Genomic DNA, 18,793 nt, shown 5'->3' on the forward strand with positions numbered 1-18,793 from the left:
TAAGGAAATGAAATGATCGTTAGTAGGGATAGAGACCTTGCTGTTCAGTTGAGTATTTTTTTCCAAAATGTAAATATTTCCTGTTAAATATATTGTTATAAAAAGGAGTACATGATCTTTGCAGAAATTTAAAACAGAAGTGTGTTAGGTGAAAACTATCATAATTCTAGCATCCTAAAACCAAAGCATTGTTTGGTTTCTTATCTTTCCAGATTTTTACATATGTACTATATACAGGTTAAGAACATGGATGCTGTCTTAAGAGGGCCTGCATTCAAAACTTGGACTTGTCATTAATTACCCCTGTGTTTTTTGGACATGTTAATCTGTGCCTCAGCTTTCTCATCTGTAAAATGAGATATCTGTGATAATAGTACCTACGTCTTGGTAGTGGTGTGAGGATTAATTCTCTGCCTAATCAGTGCTTGGTATGTAGTAAAATCTCAAATGTTAGCTGCTGTTTTTTTTCTTTCAAAATAAAATAGAATTGTTGCTCTGCATTATATACACCTATACAGTTTTGTAATTTACCATTTTTTACATATCTTTAAAAATTTTGTTATAAAAAACATTTAATTTTACTGTCTTAATTATTTTTATGTGTATAGTTCAGTAGTGTTAAGCATATTTATGTTGTGAAACAGATCTCTAGAACGTTTTCATTTTGCAGAACTGAACTCCATAGCCCTATAACAGCAACTCTCCTTTGTCCTGTTTCCCAAACCCCTGGTAACTACTATTCTACTTTCTGTATGAATTTGACTACTTTAGACATTTCATATAAGTCAGATTACACAATATTTGTTCTTTTGTGACTGGCTGATTTCACTTAATGCCCTGAAAGTTCCTTCTTGTTGTACCCGTCACAGGATTTCCTTTGTAAGGCTGCATAGTATTTCATTTTATGTGTACCGCATGTTGTGTTTATCCATTCTTCTCTTGATGGACATTTGGGTTGTCTCTACCTCTTGGTTATTGTAAATAGTGCTTATGAACATGAGTGTGCAAATATTTCCTTGAGACCCTGCTTTCAGTTCTTTTGGATCTATACTCAGAAGTGGGATTGCTGGATCACGCGATTATTTGTTTTTAGTTTTTTGAGGAGCAGTCATTCTGTTTTCTATAGTAGTTGGATTGTTCTACAATTCCAACACAATGTACAAGGGTTCCGATATCTCCATATTCCCACCAACATTTGTTCTTTTCTGTTTTGTTTTTTTCATAGTAGTCATCCTAATGGGTATGAGCTGATACTTCATAGAGGTTTTGATTTGCACTTTTCTGATGATTAGTGATGTTGAGCACGTTTCATATGCCTGTTGGCTAGTATATATCATCTTTGGAGAAATGTCTGCTTAAGTCTTTTGCCCATTTTAAAAATTGGGTTAATTCATTTTTTGATGTTATGTTGTAAGAGTCTTAAAATACAATCTAGATGTCAACCCATTACCAGGTATGTTATTTGCAAATCTTTTCTCCTATTCCTTAGGTTACCTTTTACTCTGTTGATTGTGTCCTTTGATGAACAAAAGTTTTTTAAGTTTGAGTAGTCTCATCTGTCTGTTTTTGCTTTAATTGCCTGTGCTTTTGGTGTTATCTCCAAACAATCATTGCATAGTCCATTGTCACAAAGTGATTTCCCCATTTCCCTTATGTTTTCATCTAGGAGTTTTATAGTTTTGGGTCTCATGTTCAGGTCTTTAATCTCTTTTGAGTTAATTTTTATATATGGTTAAGATAAGGGCACAACTTTATTCTTTGGCATTTGGATCCAGTTTTCCCAGCAGTGTTTATTGAAGAGACTATTCTTTGCCTGTTGGCACCCTTGTCAAAAATCATCTGAGGCCAGGTGTGGTGCCTCACACCTGTAATCCCTGCACTTTGGGAGGCTGAAACTGGAGGATTGCTTGAGCCCAGGAATTCGAAACCAGTTTGGGCAAGATGGTGAAACCCTTTCTCTACAAAGAATACAAAAATTAGCCAGGCGTGTTGGCATGCGCTTGTAGTGCCAACTACTTGGGAGGCTGAGGCAGGAGGACCCCTTGAGCCCTAAAGAGTTTGAGGTGGCAGTGAGCTATGATTGTGCCACTGCACTCCAGCTTAGGTGACGAGGTGAGACCCCATCTTTAAAAAACAAAAACCTCCCAAAAAACACACATGACCAAATACACAAGGATTTATTTCTGGATTCTGTTCCATTTGTCTGTGTATCTGTTTTTATGCCAGTATTACACCATTTTCATTACTGTAGCTCTGGTATGTTTTGATATCAGGAAGTGTGAGTCTTCCAAATTTGCTCTTTTTCAGAATTGTTTTGGCTATTTGGGTCCCTTGAGATTTCATATGAATTTTAGAATTTTTTTCAATTTCTGCAAAATATGCCATTGGGATTTGGTAAGGATTGCATTGAATCTGTAAACTGCTTTGGGTAATATTGATATCTTAACCTTATCGTTTTCAGATACATGAACATGGGATGTCTCTCTATTTGTGTTGCCTTTACTTTCTTTTGGCAACGTGTTGTAGTTTGCATTATACAAGTCTTTTAACCTCCTTAGTTTAGGTTTATTTCTAGGTATTTTATTTTTAATGGAAATTTATTTTTAAATGGAATTGTTCCTTAATTTATCTTAAAATTATTCATTGTTAGTGTACAGAAATGCAACTGATTTTTGTGTTGATTATCCTGCAACTTTAGTTTATTAGCTCTAACAGTTTTTTTTTTAATGAAATCTTTAAGGTTTTCTACATGTATAAGATCATGTCATCTGTGAGCAGAGATAATTTTACTTCTTCCTTTTTAATTTGGATGCCTTTTATTTCTTTTTCTTGCCTAATTGCTCTGGCTAGGACTTCCAATACAATGTTGAATAGAAGTGATGAGAGCTGGCATCTTTATCTTGTTCCTGGACTTAGATGAAAAGCTTTCTGTCTTTCACCATTGAGTTTGATGTTAGTTATGGGCGTCTTATATATGAGCTTTGTTATGTTGAGGTAATTTTCATGTATTCCTAGTTTGTTGAGTGTCTTTATTTTGAAGGAGTATCAGATCTTGTCAGATGGTTTTTCTGAATCAATTGAGATGATTATGTGATTTTCATCCTTCATTCTGTTAATGTGATGTATTAAATTGATTTTTGTTTTTGAATATTCTTGCATTCCCGGAATAAATTCCACTTGGTCATGGTGTATAGTCCTTTCAGTGTGCTATTGAATTTATTTGTTAGTGTTTTGTTCAAGATTTTGCATCAATATTTATAAGGGATACTGGTCTTTAGTCTTTATCTGGCTTTGGTATAAGGGTAATGCTGGTTTCAAAGTATGAGCTTGGGCTGGGCGTGGTGGCTGATGCCTGTAATCCCAGCACTTTGGGAGGCTGAGGCAGGCGGATCACCTGAGGTTGGGAGTTCGAGACCAGCCTGACCAACATGGAGAAATGCCATCTCTACTAAAAATACAAAATTAGCCAGGCGTGGTGGCATATGCCTGTAATCCCAGCTACTCGAGAGGCTGAGGCAGGAGAATTGCTTGAACCTAGGAGGCGGAGGTTGCGGTGAGCAGAGATCGCTCCATTTCACTCCAGCCTGGGCAACAAGAGTGAAACTCCATCTCAAAAAACAAAACACAACAAAAAAAAATGAGCTTGGAAGTTTTCTCTCCTCCTTTTTAGTTATTGAGTCTTATCTCTTTTCTTCGGTAGTCTAGCTAAGGGTTGGCCACTTTCTTTTCATTGTTTTTATTTTTTTGGGTAAAGATGGGGTCTTGCTGTGTTGTCCAGGCCGGTCTTGCATTCCTGGCCTCAGGCAGTCCTTCCTACCTCAGTCTTCCTTATTGCCTATTAATTTCTAATATTTATTATTTCCTTCTGTTAGCCTTAGGTTTTATCTTTTCTTCTTTTTCTAGTTCTTGAGGTAAAAGTCAGGTTGTTAATGTGAGTTTTTTTTTTTTTTTTTTTTAAGACAGTGTCTCGCTCTGTCACCCAGGCTGGAGTGAGGTGGCGCAATCTTGGCTTAGTGCAACCTTTGCCTCCTGGATTCAAGTGATTCTCTTGCCTCAGCCTCTCGAGTAGCTGCAGTGACTTACAGGTGCCTGCCACCACGCCTGGCTAATTTTTGTATTTTTAGTAGAGACAGGGTTTCACCATGTTGGCCAGGCTAGTCTCGAACTGCTGACGTCAGGTGATCTGCCCCGCTTGGCCTCCCAAAGTGCTGGGATTACAGGCATGAGCCACCATACCCGGCCGAGGTGTTTCTTTTTTAGTGTATATGTTTACAGCTGTAGACTTTCCTTTTAAAACATCTTTGGCTGTATCCCATAAAGTTTTTTTTTGTTTTTAATAAAGATTTAAAGAGGTTTATTCTGAGCCAAATAAGAGCAACCAAGGTCTGTGACACAGCCTCAGGAGTTCTTGAAAACGTGTACCCAAGGTGGTTGGGTTACAGCTTGATTTTATACATTTTAGGGGGACAGAAGTTACAGGCAGACATTAATCTGTACATGTAAGGTGTGCACTAGTTTGGTCCGCAAAGGTGGGACAGCTTGAAGTGGGGTCTTCCAGGTCATAGGTGAGTTCAAAGATTTTCTGATTAGCAGTTGGTTGAAAGAGGCAACTTATTATCTAGGGGACTGGAATTAATAGAAAGGAGTGTCTGGATTAAAATAAGGGATTGTGAAGACCAAGGTTCTTACTATGCATCCCGTAAGTTTTGCATACTAAATGTTTTTGTTTTTGTTTTTATTTGTGTTGAAGTTCCCTTGTGACTTTTTCTTTGACACATTGGATTGAGAGTATGTTTCATTTCCACATATTTGTGGATTTTTCACATTTCTAACTTACCTATTTTTTTAAAACCTAAGACATTGTAGACTTCTTTGCACATGTAAGATTAATTTCATTACTTCTTTCTTTTATGAAAATATTTTTATTCTCTATAAATACATTTGGAAGAAATTATTTCTTCCCAACCCAGTCCACCGCATTAACTGTCAATTTTTTCTACGTAAAAAAGATGCTAATACCACCCTCACCTGTGACTACTAAACAGAAAAATATTGCCTGGACTAGGCATTATTCCCCTAGTTGGAAATAAAGGCTGTTGGGCATGGGAGTTTGATCTCGTAAAGAAATCAACACTGAGACAAAGGATCTCTTAGCAAGGCTGGTTTACTTTCTGCCGAAAGGGTGCACTCACCAGCAGTCCAGCCACGAGAGCACACCAAACAAAGGAGACGGGACATTTATAACCTTTACATCCTGATGCAATCCCCTATGGCTGTGTCCCGTTCCCATTGGCTGGGATGGGACCTCACACTCTAAACTTAACTGGATTGGTTAATAATTTAAAACTTTCCTAAAGAGGATGAAGGGAAAAAGGACAAAGAAAAGAGGAAGTTAGTGATGAGAGGTCAGAGGGGTTCCCAAATAAGGAATGGCATGTATCCTGATCTGGGACTCATTTAGCCTTATCTCAACCTACTGGAACAAGCTGGAGCAGCCTTGGAATACACACATACTAACATTTAACCGGGGAATGATAAATCTGTATGGATTTAAGAAACTTTGAGGAACTTCTCCATTCCTTTTAATTCCCTCCTCTTTTTGTTTTATAATTCTTCAAACTTGTCTAGCAAGTCTCTGCTTTGTTGTTTGGCTTGATCCCCTAATAAAAGCAACCTTTCCGAATAGGGTGGGGGAGAGGCAGAGGATAGATTATTAAGGGTTGTACTGATGAGCCTTTGTACAAGCCGTCGAATACAGGGTATGACACAACATCCAATAAGTAGAAGTATACCTAACACAGTTACAGAGGAAGTGAGGATTGAGGTTAAGATATCTTTCCAATTTCCAAATCAGTTTTCTAGCCAGCTAGAGATGGGTTATTTATGCCAGAGTTCTTAGCTAGCTTGTTTGATAAAGCAGTAAGTCCCTCTAGGGCTCTTGTTATACTTCTATCTGGGGCTGTGTTATTTGGAATGAACGTGCAGTATTGGGTCTTAATCATTACACAAACACCACCTTTCTCAGCTAGCATCATATCAAGAGTGATTCTGTTATCCTGTGTCATTTGGCTAGTAGATCTTAATTCATCTGCAATTCCCCTGACCACTTTGGTGTAGTTAACTAATCATTGTTGATTATAGTAAATATAGTTTATCCAGTCTACATTTTTGTTTATCGTGACCCACCAAAATAACGTTGACTCAAGTCTAGCAGCTATCTGATCTCTGGCCTTAAATTCATCAGGAACCCCCCTTGCAACACCTGTCGCATCTAGGTGGATATGAGGATCAAAGGATCTGTAAGGAGCTCTTCTAGTGTGTTGGTGGTGGGGTGTTTCCTATTTTTGTTGATGAAATGCCAGGGTAAAAGGGATAGCCAATTGGACTAGAGTGCAAGTACCATTCCAGTTATATGGCGGAGTATCCAGTAAGTGCCCCCCGACATTACCACCATATGTCCCACTCAAGGATGGCTGATGGAGGCCTCATGGGTTAGCTCTTAGAAGTGCCTTACCTCCCTGCATCCTGTGAAATTTCCAAGGAATATTGAGTTCTCCTCCTGCCGTGAGAGGCATGAGGCAAACTCTGCTCTGGAAGATGGAGGCTGAATGGCCCTCGGGGGCTGACCCTCAGGGTGTTGTACTTCAGGATATAGCAGAGAGAGAGTTTGGCAAGATTCATCATTCCAGGCTGTAGAATCTTGAAAGAGAGCTACCACGCACTCCAAATCTGTCGCATGTGAAGAACACTTAAGTGGAAAGGGGACAATCTGGGCCTCTGGCTTACCGTGTGCACAAGTGTAACAGTCGCTTTTGTTTAGAGTGTGGACAGAATATTTAATCCGTTTTAACCAGGCATTTGCATCTTGATACCCTGTCTCAATAGCTAAAGTCTGCTTTAAGTCATTTACTTGTACTACTGATGCTTTTGTCTTATCATTTAGTAAAGGACTAATTGGGATAATAGAAGTTTGATTTAAAGTCGAGACTACTGGGGTTGGAGAAGGGAAAGGAGGAAGAGGGAGAAGGCGTATTTCAAACCTCCCTATCGGATCCTTCCCCTTTGACATTTGCCCAATACCGTAGGGATGGCCGATAGCTGGCTGATTATCTATATTAGAATTAAGAATAGGGTTACACTGATAAAGCTTACAATCAGGGGAAATGCTTCCTTATGTGAAATAAAGATTAGGCCTAAGCTCAGTACAAACCCCTCCTGTAGAGGTCCAGCCTCTGTATTGAGTGGTCCATAGAACATCATTCCAACTGCTGCAAGGCTGCCATTCGGTGGGAATGAAGAAGCGGCGTCTTGGCTGTAATTGATCGCATCTATGGGAGTGAGAGACTGTTAGATTAAATGGGGGACCAGGACATAGATATTTTTCTGAGGAGGCTAGTTGCCTTTGGTTATGTAGGTCCCTGCATGGCATCACTAGACAAGCATCAAAGGATATCACTTGAGATGATTCCAATCTAGTTATGTTAATAATAAAATGAGAGATAGTGAGAGGAAAGAAAGAAAAATAGAAATAAAGGTATGTTAGGTTCTTCTTAATTTTAACTTGGTGGGACTTGGCCCGGGGACCACAATCCAGGATTCTGAGGGTGTCGACGCTTTCTTGACTCGAGTGTGATGGGTCCACCCCTTCTTGGCAGTGCGAACTGCGGTTTCGGTGGTCAATAACATGAGGTAGGATCCTTCCCAGGCTGGCTCGAGCCTGCCTTCCTTCCATCCCTTTATGAAGACGTGGTCTCCAGGCTGATGCGAGTGTACTGGGAATTCCAAGGGTGGTGCTTGTGCTAAAAGACCTTTGGTTTTAAGGGAAGAAAAAGTAGAGGAGAGTCCAAATATGTAATTTCTAAGGAACTGATCTTTGGTTTCAAAGGTAGGCACATCAGCTGAGGAATGTAAGTAAGGCAATCCATATAACATTTCATAGGGGGATGAACCTGTATCTCTTCGGGGAGCTGTCCTGATTCTGAATAAAGCAATAGGGAGGCATTTGGTCCATCGTAGATGAGTCTCTAAAATTTAGTTAGATGACTTGTCTGATTCATTCTTTCTACTCTCCTGGAGGAGGAGGGGTGCCACCGAATGTGGTATTCCCATTCTATGTCCAGCACCTGGGCCAGTTTTATCATAATGTGTGCCGTAAAGTGGGTCCCATTATCTGAGTCAACATTTTCTATTAATCCAAACCTGGGTATAATACGTTCAATTAAGGCCGTCACTATATTACTGGCAGTGGCCTTTGAGAAAGGAGTGGCCTCTACCCAATGAGTGATATGGTCTGCTATCACTAATAGGTATTTTAGCCTACTGGCAGCATTTCAATATAATCAACTTGAACACTTTGGAATGGTCTTAGCCTAGGTGTTCTTCCTCCTAGAGGTAGTTTCTTTAGGGTCTGCTTATTAGTTTTCTTACAGATAATGCAGCTGTCAGTGACCTGTCTGGCCAGGGTGTAGATCCCAGTACATCCATAGACTGAGGACAGCGTCACATAGGGCCTGAGGGCCCCAGCATGTTCCTTGGTGTAAGTGGGACAGAACTTCTTTCATAAGGGGTTTGGAGAGCATCTCTCTCTGATCTGGGAGAATCCATCTCCCTTCTGTATTTTCTTTAGCCCACATTTCGCTTAGTTTTTCCTTTTAGGCTGAAGAGAAAATAGGAGCTAATTTGGGGGAGAGGAGGGAGGGAGTTAGATGAAATATTTGTTTCACAGCCATTGCTGCTCTTTTGGCTACCTGATCTGCAAGATTATTACCTCGACTTTCAAATGAAAAGTCATGCTGGTGTCCAGGGACATGTACAATAGCTATTTCTCCTGGTAGCTGGAGATTATTTAAAACACAAGTCACTAATGACTCATGAGCAAGCTTTCGGCCTTGGCTGTTCATCAGGCCTCTTTCTGTCCCAATTTTTCCAAATGTATGCGCTACCCCAAAAGCGTACTTACAGCCTGTATAAGTGTTCCTATCTCATTTTCTAGATATTTAAGGGCCTGACTGAGAGCAAATAGTTCACAGCCTTCGGCGGAATAGTTATCAGGTAATTGCCCCGATTCAGTTTCCTCAAGAGTTTCTCCATCCACCACAGCATATCCACTGTGCCTGTTTCCATCAAACATCCGAGAGGACCCATCTAGGAACAAATGTTGTCTTGTTTTATAAGGGGTTTCAGATAGGTCTGGTCATACCTTGGTATCATAATTAAATCTAGATACAAATGTTCTGTTTGCAGCAATGGATTCCCTCTTAAGAATCCGGCAGGGTCGAGTGAACTATCAGTGGTATAGTTAGATAATCTCTTTCTAATAGGATAGCCTCATACTTTAAAATCCTAGAATCAGTCAGCCATCTTTCCGCTTTTTGATTTAGGATGACATTGACCTTATGGGTTGTACTTACTGTTAAGTATCCCCCAAAGGTAATCTTTCTGCTTTCTTCCACTAATATGGCATTGGCTGCCACAGACTGGATTCACTGGGACAGCCGCTGGCAACTGGATCTAAGACTTTGGACAGAAAGGCAACTGGTTGCCGGTGGTCTCCCTGTTCTTGAGTGAGTACTCCAAGGGCCACTCCATTGTCTGTGCTAACAAAAAGATGAAAGGGTTTTTCTAAAGAAGGCAGGGCTAAGACAGGGGCAGATATTAATCATGCTTTTAATTCATTTATTTGGTCTACTTCATCAGAAGTCCTTATAAGTGGGTCTGGCCTATTTTTAGTTAATTTCTCATAAAGCAATTTACTTCTTAATGCATAAGAATCAATCCATAATCTACAGTATCCAGTCAATCCCAGAAATGAGTTCCTGTTTTGTTTGAGGCAGGGGCAAGGAGACATTTCCCTCGACCTGTTCAGGTCCTATTCTCCTTTTGGCCGTGCTAATTAGATGACCTAAATGTCTAACTTCTGTTTCTACATATTGGAGCTCTTCTTTGGAGACCCGCAGTCCCTTAGAGTATAAATGATTCAGGAAGTACACAGAGTATTCACTTACTTTTTCTATATCTTCTCCAGATATAAGTATGTCATCCATATATAGGATTAATTGTAAATGTGGTGGAGTGTCTGTCTTTCTAATAATCCTATCTAGAGCATGAGTAAAAATATTCAGTGAATCCTCAAATCCTGGGGCAATACTATCCACCGGTACTGCTGCTTCTGTCCTGTATGGGGGTCCTCCCATTTGAATGTGAATAGATCTTGGCTGTCCTCAGCCAAAGGACGTGCCCAAAAAGCATCCTTTAAGTCTATTACAGTAAACCATTGATGACTTTACAGAATTTTACTAAGGTTAATATATGGATTTGTCATAGTAGGGTGAGTGGTTTGAACTGTTTCATTTATAGCTCTGAGATCTTGTACTAATAGGTAGGATCCATCAGGCTTCCTGACAGGTAGGATAAGGGTATTATACGGAGACATGCAAGGCTCTAAAAGTCCATCTTTAATAAGGCCTTCAATCACAGGTTTTAGTCCTACCCGGCCTTCCAGGGAGATTGGGTATTACTTTCTCTGGGCTACTCCCCCTTGGAACCTTTAAATGTATTTGTATCAGGGGAATCCGTAACTCCCTTGCTTTCCTTCTCTTGACCATAAATCCGGATGAATTTTCCTCTCATCAACAGTAGTTAGCAGGTGGAGAGAGGGAAGGAACCCCTTTGGCCCTACTTTCAGTCCAAGACCTAACTTTAGCATTAAGTCTCTTCCTAACAAATTAGTGCCTGCTTCAGGAATTAATGGAAATTGAATATTAGCTGCCTGATTTTTGTATCTGACTTCTATATCTTCTAGGATTTTGGCCTTAAACCTCTCTTCTTTCACCCCAGATAATAGTAGCTCTTCTGGAGAACAGCTGAGGCCACTTGGAGAAAAGCATAAGGAAGAACAAGTAGCTCCAGAATCAATGAGGAATGTTATTAGTTAATGGTTTGGTCCCACCTCCAAATTTATCAAGGGCTCTTTATGGGACTCAAGGTGGAAAAGAAAGAGCCCCTGACTCCCGTATTCTTCCTCTCCGAAGGTTGGCATGAGAGGAGGAATTTCCTCTGTGGCCTTTAGGTCAGGGCATTCTCTCTTAAAATGGCCTGTTTTTCCACATTTATAATACCTATCTTGTCCCCCTTCTTGTTCTATTCTGGAGATCCTTTGTTTTAGTTTCTCTTCATCTGCTCTACATCTCCATCCTTTATGACATATGCTGTGGTCTTCTCATGTTCCATTTCAACCTCGACCCCTGCCTCTCTGTGAGATGGCACCCCTGGACACTGGTCAAAATCTCATCCCAGTTATATTTGGTCCTAGTGAAATCCGCCAAAAAATTTTTGCCTTTTGCTTTTGTCTGTCTTCATCCTTCTCACGTATGCTTTCTCTGCTGCTGCTAAAAGTTCTTCAATTGACCGATTTTTCCACCTCTCTATCTTTTGTAGCTTCCTCACGATACCTGGCCAACTATTGGTAACAAAATGTAATTTTAACATACCTTGTCCTAGTGGACTGTCAGGATCTAAATCAGCATACCTTCTTATCTGCTCCCTTAGTCTAAAAAGTGCATAGGTCCCTCATCTTTCTCTTGTTGTTCATCAAAGGCCTTAGTGAGGTTTTGGGGTCTGGGTACAGACTCCTTGATACCTTTTATAATTAATTCTTGTAGATCCCTCATATTCTTCTGGTGAGCAGCATTATTATTATTCCATTGTGGGTCCCGAGCAGGAAATGTAACATCCGCTGCCGGAATATTTTGACTGGCAGGGTAATCACGTTCCCAGGCCCCCATAGCAGCTCTGCAGATCATGTTCCGCTCTTCCTTTGAAAAGAGGATACCCAGGATTGACATTAATTCAGTCCAAGTATATAGTTTAGAACCTAAAAACTGGTCAATTTCCTCTGCTACTCTCTCTGGGTCATCTAGCAAAGGCTTAAGCTCTTTCTTTAGACCTCGGACTTCAGAGGTGGTTAAAGGGGCGTTCATGAATCCAGTTGTACCCCTACCCTGTGGCACCTCCAGTAGAGGGAAGAGCTGAGAAGCCAGCTCTTCGGAAGCGCAGGGAAAGGGAAAATTTTGAATATCCCTTCTACATTGTTTTATCTCTCTCTGAAGCCCTCTTTTTAAGGAGATATCAGAGGCTTCTGCCTCCGGAGCCTGAGGAGGAGGAGGCGGGACTACCACCTGAGGAAGAGGTGGGACTAACCGCTGCCTGAGGAGGAGGAGGCGGGACTAGAAAAGGAGGAAGATGGTTTAGGGGATCCCACTGGATATTCTCTTTTTACCCTCCTCCATCCCTTGCTTCAGATCCCTTAGGGGATAAAGAGAAACTGTCCCCAGCTGCCAGCACATGGCATAGTGTATCTCTTCTGAAGACATACAACTTTTGCTATTAACATACAGTATTAGAAGCTGGCAGACCCAGTCTTCATTCGAGCCATATTTTGGCCAGAAAACAGCAGGTTTTAAAATTGGCTCTTGAGTCCACAGAAAGCAACAATACTTGATCATTAGTTGCTTTTTCTTATATTTAGTCCTTTCATTTTCTTTCCAGTGTGTAAGCATAAGTCCTAAATGACTATCAGGAGGGATTCAGTCTTTCTTGCCTCCTTCATCTCTGGCCTTGTTTCCAGTTGCAGGCCTACTAGAAGTATTCCCCTTGTTGGGTGAGACTTTTTCCCAGTAGACTCAATCCCCCAGATCCTCCAGCTCAGGGATATCTTGTCTGCTCAAATGTATTTCCTCCTTTTCCCCGGGGATTAGCCTTCCCCTTTTTAGTGTTAGTTTCTTATTGCCTGTGTTCTCAGTTCCCTGGAGATAACTTTCTCCCCTCTGTTCCCTGTTCTGAAGATAATCCACATTGGTCTTACAGTCACTTTCTCTCAACCACAGTCATTCACTCACATACATCACACAACCCTTCAAGGAAGGACCACCAAAGAAGTACTTTGCCGCCCTCTAGCAGTTTTTCCTACCTTGGCTCATGCACGAGGTCTCCTGGTCCCGTGGTTTTAAAAGTCTCCTTGTCCCCTGCATTGCTGAGAATCCAGATGTATTCCTCGTACCAGGTGAGCCCTGGCTATCTCCCTGGGGCTGCCGCAACAGGGCGGCTGGGTGCCTCCCCACAAGAGAGGGCCAAGGACTGGAGGGGAAACAGTGTCCCCATACAGGCCACAAAATTGATGGGCACGGGAATTCGATGTTGTAAAGAAATCAACACCGAGACAAAGGATCTCTCAGCAAGGCTAGTTTACTTTCTGCAGAAAGGGTACACTCACCAGCAGTCCAGCCATGAGAGCACACCAAACAAAGGAGACAGGGACATTTATAACCTTTACATCCTGACACAATCCCCTATGGCTGTGTCCCGTTCCCATTGGCTGGGATGGGACCTCACACTCTAAACTTAACTGGATTGGGTAATAATTTAAAACTTTCCTAAATAGGAAGAAGGGAAAAAGGACAAAGAAAAGAGGAAGTTAGTGATGAGAGGTCAGAGGGGTTCCCAAATAAGGAATGGCATGTATCCTAATCTGGGACTCATTTAGCCTTATCTCAACCTACTGGAACAAGTTGGAGCAGCCTGGGAATATACACATACTAACATTTAACCAGGGAATGATAAATCCTTTATGGATTTAAGAAACTTTGTAGAAGAACTTCTTCATGCCTTACAAGGCCCTTCCTGGGGGCAGGAAGTGAGATTCCAAGAGGACCCTATAGCAGTAGGCAACCAAGAGTCAAAACAAGCATATGCAGTAGTCATAATCATGCTAGTATGACAGTATGAATTAGCCAGGCATATATAGGAGTTTAGATGGGGGAATAGTGGAAGCCCACAAAACTTCCACGTTTGGGCCCTCACCAGAGACACTGGTCTAGAAACACAATAAAATGTCTGCCTGGGTAGTCACGATCATTCTATTATGAGGTAGACAGGAAACAGAGCAGGGCCAGGAGATGGAAGGGGCCTCCCTTGCCCTCAGGAGTCCCTGACCAGGGAAGATCCCTCCATGCTCTCTGAGGGTGGCGGGGCTCCAAAGATCCTGGCCAGGAGTGCTTTGTTGGAGTGGGCCTTGTCCTAGGCAGTTGCCAGGTGAGCCCATTCACACCCCGCTGGCTGTGCTGCTTTCCGGGCCCTCAGTTCCTGCTCAGTAGGACGTTGGGCAAATGTCCAGGAGCCATCTGGGTGAGCAAGATCCCCATCAACAGCAAGAAAGCATTGTCCCCATTCCACACTTTGAAGATAGAAGATGGTCTCACACTTGGCCTGAGCGACCTCCACTCTCAGGCGCTGCCTGTGTGCGCACCTGGCGCTCAAAGGCAAGGTGCTCGCTGTGGTGGGACCAGGTGAAACGGTGCAAGTACTTGAGATTCCATAGGTCATAATGGGAGGGGCTGCACCTGTGGGTACCCATAGGCGTGTTGTGTAGACTGGCCGCCACACTCTTGGCTATGCGCTTGTCACGGAACTCCACCCATCCCTCGGTGTAGTCCTTGCTGTGGTACTGCTTTTTTCCCTCCCACAGCTGCTGCTGCCTTCTTTTTGCGTCTCACAAACCAGTCCTCAGCCTGAAAGAACGCATCTGACCTCACCATAGGCACTGAGAAGGTTGCGGACATGTAGGGGCTGGAAGTGTGGTGGGATATGGCCCAGGTACACAATACCTGGCACTACCTGCTTCTTGCTGCCACAGGCTGCTTCTTTGGATTCCTCCTGCTCCTCCTCCACATCTAGTGTCTGGTCTGTCCCTTCCAGCGCCTTTGCTCTGTTGCGCCTTTTGCTCTGTTGCGGCCTTCTCCGATTCCTCTGCCTCCGTGTTGACTGACACGAGCAGCACGACCTAATTTCATTACTTCTAATGACTGCATAGATTCATTTGCATGGTTAAATCACAATTTAACCTATTTTATATTGATGTATATCTAAATTCTCTTTTTCACAATAGTAAGTAATGCTATAGTGAGCATTAAGTTGCATATGTTTTGCTCGTTTGTCAGATTATTTCCTTTGGTTAACTATTTGGAATTGAGCTACTGGGTCAAAGTATTTTTTTTTGTCTTTGCATATGTGTTTATATATTATTTGTAAGTATTTATATATATGTTATATCTTGATACATACAAATCCTTTTAGTTACCAGGTGACTACTCAGCATTCTTTCTAACATTGTATGGTGTGCTTATTTGCTCACACTCTCATAAACATGAATTGATGTTAGATTTGAGATGGTGGAAAAGAGAGAGAGGTAATACAGGATCTTAAGGTAATAGGACACATTATGGGTGGTCACATTATGAAAACCATTTAATGTTAATTCTAGCCACTACTTTAGGATGGTTTGGAATAGGAAAGAATTTGAGAGAGGTTCAAGATGGGGAGATACATTGTGAAGCCGTTGTAGTTTGGCAAGTCAGTGGGGCCTAAAATAAGGTGGGAGTTAGTTGCACTGGTTAATTTGATAGATACTAAAGTAGTGTAACCATACAATGGGTTCATCTTGCTTGCTGCCTAGACAGAGCTGATTATCAAGACAAGGGAATTGCAGTAGAGAAAGAGTTACTTATTCATGCAGAGCCAGCTGTGTGGGAGATGGGAGTTTTATTACTCAAATCAGTCTCCTCGAGCGTTTGGGTAAGGGAGGAGACTACTCCTCATATTGTCTTATGCCCAATTTCTGCCTCCAAAGAAAGAAGTAAAAACTAAAAGGCAGAAATGAAATCTACAAGCCCACAGCCCGGCGCCGCGCCCTGGGCCTGGTAGTTAAAGATCAACCCCTGACCTAACTGGTTATGTTATCTATAGATTCCAGACATTGTATGGAAAAGCATTGTAAAAATCCCTGTCCTGTTCTGTTGTGTTCTGATTATCGGTACATGCAGCCCCCAGTCACATACCCCCTGCTTGCTCAATTGATCATGACCCTCTCACGCGGACCCCCTTAGAGTTGTGAGCCTTTAAAAGAGACAGGAATTGCTCACTTGGAGAGCTCGGCTCTTGAGACAGGAGTCTTGCCGATGTTCCTGGCCAAATAAACCCCTTCCTTCTTTAACTTGGTGTCTGAGGGGTTTTGTCTGTGGCTCTTCCTGCTACAAGGGGATCAGAGTTTTTACGGATAATTTGGTTGGGGGGTGGGCAGTGAGTTGGGAGTACTGATTGGTTGGGTCGGAGATGAAATTATAGAGAGTCAAAGCTGTCCTTTTGTGCCGAGTCAGTTCCTGGGTGGGGGCCACAGGACCACATGAGCCAGTTTACTGATCTGGGTGATGGCAGCTGATCCATCAAGTGCAGAGTCTGCAAAATATTTCAAGCACTGATCTTAGGTTTTACAATAGTGTTGTTATCCCCAGGGGCGGTTTGGGGAGGGTCAGAATCTTGTAGCCTCCAGCTGCATGACTCCTGAAACATAATTTCTAATCTTTTGGCTAATTTGTTAGTCCTACAAAGGCAGTCTGGTCTCCAGGAAGAAGGGTTTGGTTTGTGAAAGAGCTGTTATTGTCTTTGTTTTAAGTGGTTCCTAACCTGTTTGGCACCAGGGAAAAGTTTTGTGAAAGACAGTTTTTCCATGGACTTGGCGGTGGTGGGGATATGGTTTCAGGATGAAACTGTTCTACCTCAGATCTTCGAGAATTAGTTAGATTCTCACAAGGAGTGTGCAACCTGGCTCCTTGCATGTGCAGTTCAAAATAGAGTTTGTGCGCTCCTATGAGAATCTAATGCCACTGCTGATCTGACAGGAGGTGGAGCTCAGGCTCCACCCGGTAATGCGGTAATAATGCCAGCCCATCTGCTGCTCACCTCCTGCTGTGTGGCCTGGTTCCTAACAGGCCACTGACCAGTAGCAGTCCATGGCCTGGGGTTTGGGGACCCCTGTTTTAAACTATAAACTAAGTTTTTCCCGAAGTTAGTTTGGCCTGTGCCCAGGAATGAACAAGTTTGGCCTATGCCTAGGAATGAACAAGGACAGCTTGGAGGTTAGAAGCAAGACAGAGTTGGTTAGGTCAGATCTCTTTCACTGTTTGAGTTATAATTTTGCAGTAGTGATTTCAGTAGGAAATAACTTGTTTTAGAAGTGAAATGAGAGCACCTTCTCTTAACTCTCTTTTCCTCTTCAGTGATTCACAGTACTGGAAATAAATAAGAATTACCTATATAGCAAATTCCCAGAGATTCTGATTGAATTTGAAGTGGGGAATAACATGGCTATTTATTTGTAAAGAAAAGCATTTCATAGGATTTTAATGAGGAGCCAGAGCTGAGAACCACACTATCCCATTTTAGCTTGTAAACCAAAAAAATAAAATTTGAACTGCCCACCACCCTGGCCCCCAGCAACCATCTGAATGGACTCTCCCTCCTTGGCCAGGGCACTCTAACCTGAAAGACTGGTTCAGGCCATGACTGGAAGTGGGATTTGGACGTGCCTCATTATACCCTTCCAGCATTAGCATCAACACAGAGCTTGAGTCTGATAAGAAATATTTACAGTCTATTTTCTCTGAAGCCTGTTATGTTACCTGGAGGCTTCATCTGCATGGTAAAAACCTTGGTCTCCACAACCCCTTGTCTTAACCCAGACATTCCTTTCTACAGGTAATAACACTTTCAACCAATTGCCAGTCAGAATATGTTTAAATCTACCTGTAACCTGGAAGGCTCCTTCCCCACTTTTGAGTTGTCCCACCCTTCCAGATGGAACCAGTTAAGTCTTACATGTATTGATTGATGTATTATGTCTCCCTAAAATGCATAAAAGCAAACTGTACCCTGGCCACCTTGGGCACATGTCATCAGTACTTCCTGAGGCTGTCACTGGTGCATCCTTAACTTTGGCAAAATAAACTTTCTAAAGTGACTGAGACCGGTCTCAGATATTTTGGGTTCATAAGCTCCTAAATTTAGTAAATTCCTGTTGGTGCTAAAGAAAAAAGCATGTTGTCTTGGATTGAAAACTAAAGTTTTACCTACTAGTTATAATAATGCTTTGGTGTTATTAAATAAGTGGAGAATAAAGTAGTAAAACAAAGTGCTGTTCAGCAAGTATTGAATAAGTACATGTGACATGTTAAGCTTGTGTGTGGAGTGAAGTGTGTACATTTTTTACAGAAAGTAGCATTTGAAACGACCTAATGGAATGGGTAAAGCTTCTGAGGACGTAGTTATAACGGTGAGTGTTAGGATTAGGTAGGTCAGGTTATACAAAGGGAAGAGATTGGGAAGTGTGGTGTTTGCCTGGGGACCTCTAAATCTAGGTTAGTTAGGTCTTTGGTTCATTTGTTAGAGATGAGGAGGGAAAGATTGCCCTGTTAAGGAGTCAGAAATTAACTCTTCAGAGAATGGATAGTCTTTCAGGATTTTGAGTATTCCTCTTCTACTGGGGAATAAGAGGAAGAAAAAGAGTGAAGTTGTGGTTTAGAGAAGGCACATTATTTAGGCTTAGAGAGTTCTTAGGAGATGTGGGAATATTTTGACACCATTAATGATGTTGAAGACCATGACTTGGTTGCCTCATGGCCCCAGTAAGGAAGAGAAAGATGGGTGTCCTTAAAGAGGTGAGAGGTGTTTATTATGAATATTTTGGTTACTTTATGCTCATATATCTTGAAATACAAGCCCTTAGCTAATGAATCTGTTTTGTGAGACAAGTCCTTAGTTTATTTAATGAGAATAATTCTATCAGCCCTCTTGTTAAAAAGCTAAGAATTTGATGGATGTTTCATGAACCAAGTATAAAGCACTCTGAAATCCTCTGAGGAGAATACAAGGCTATTTGAGTAGCTACTTTTCAGTGAATATACTG

General features: G+C 41.8%; 1 protein-coding gene and 1 pseudogene across 8 annotated transcripts in view; one reads left to right on the top strand and one right to left on the bottom strand.

Moving 5' to 3' along the window:
* METAP1 (methionyl aminopeptidase 1) overlaps positions 1 to 18,793 on the top strand; it is a 67,211-nt gene that overhangs the window by 12,719 nt on the left and 35,699 nt on the right. For 2 of the 8 annotated variants that reach the window (XM_063809701.1, XM_063809704.1), the window contains exon 1: positions 13,823 to 14,088. The exons of 5 other annotated variants lie outside the window; for them this stretch is intronic. The gene's annotated coding sequence lies outside the window, so the exon portion shown is untranslated. Of the gene's footprint in view, positions 1 to 13,822; positions 14,182 to 18,793 lie in introns of those variants that run through there. One more of the 8 variants, XM_063809702.1, reaches the window with a different exon arrangement.
* LOC107974026 (activator of basal transcription 1-like) lies at positions 13,975 to 17,574 on the bottom strand (annotated as a pseudogene).

This window comes from Pan troglodytes, chromosome 3 (assembly GCF_028858775.2).
Source record: "Pan troglodytes isolate AG18354 chromosome 3, NHGRI_mPanTro3-v2.0_pri, whole genome shotgun sequence".
Classification (NCBI taxonomy): Eukaryota; Metazoa; Chordata; class Mammalia; order Primates; family Hominidae; genus Pan; species Pan troglodytes.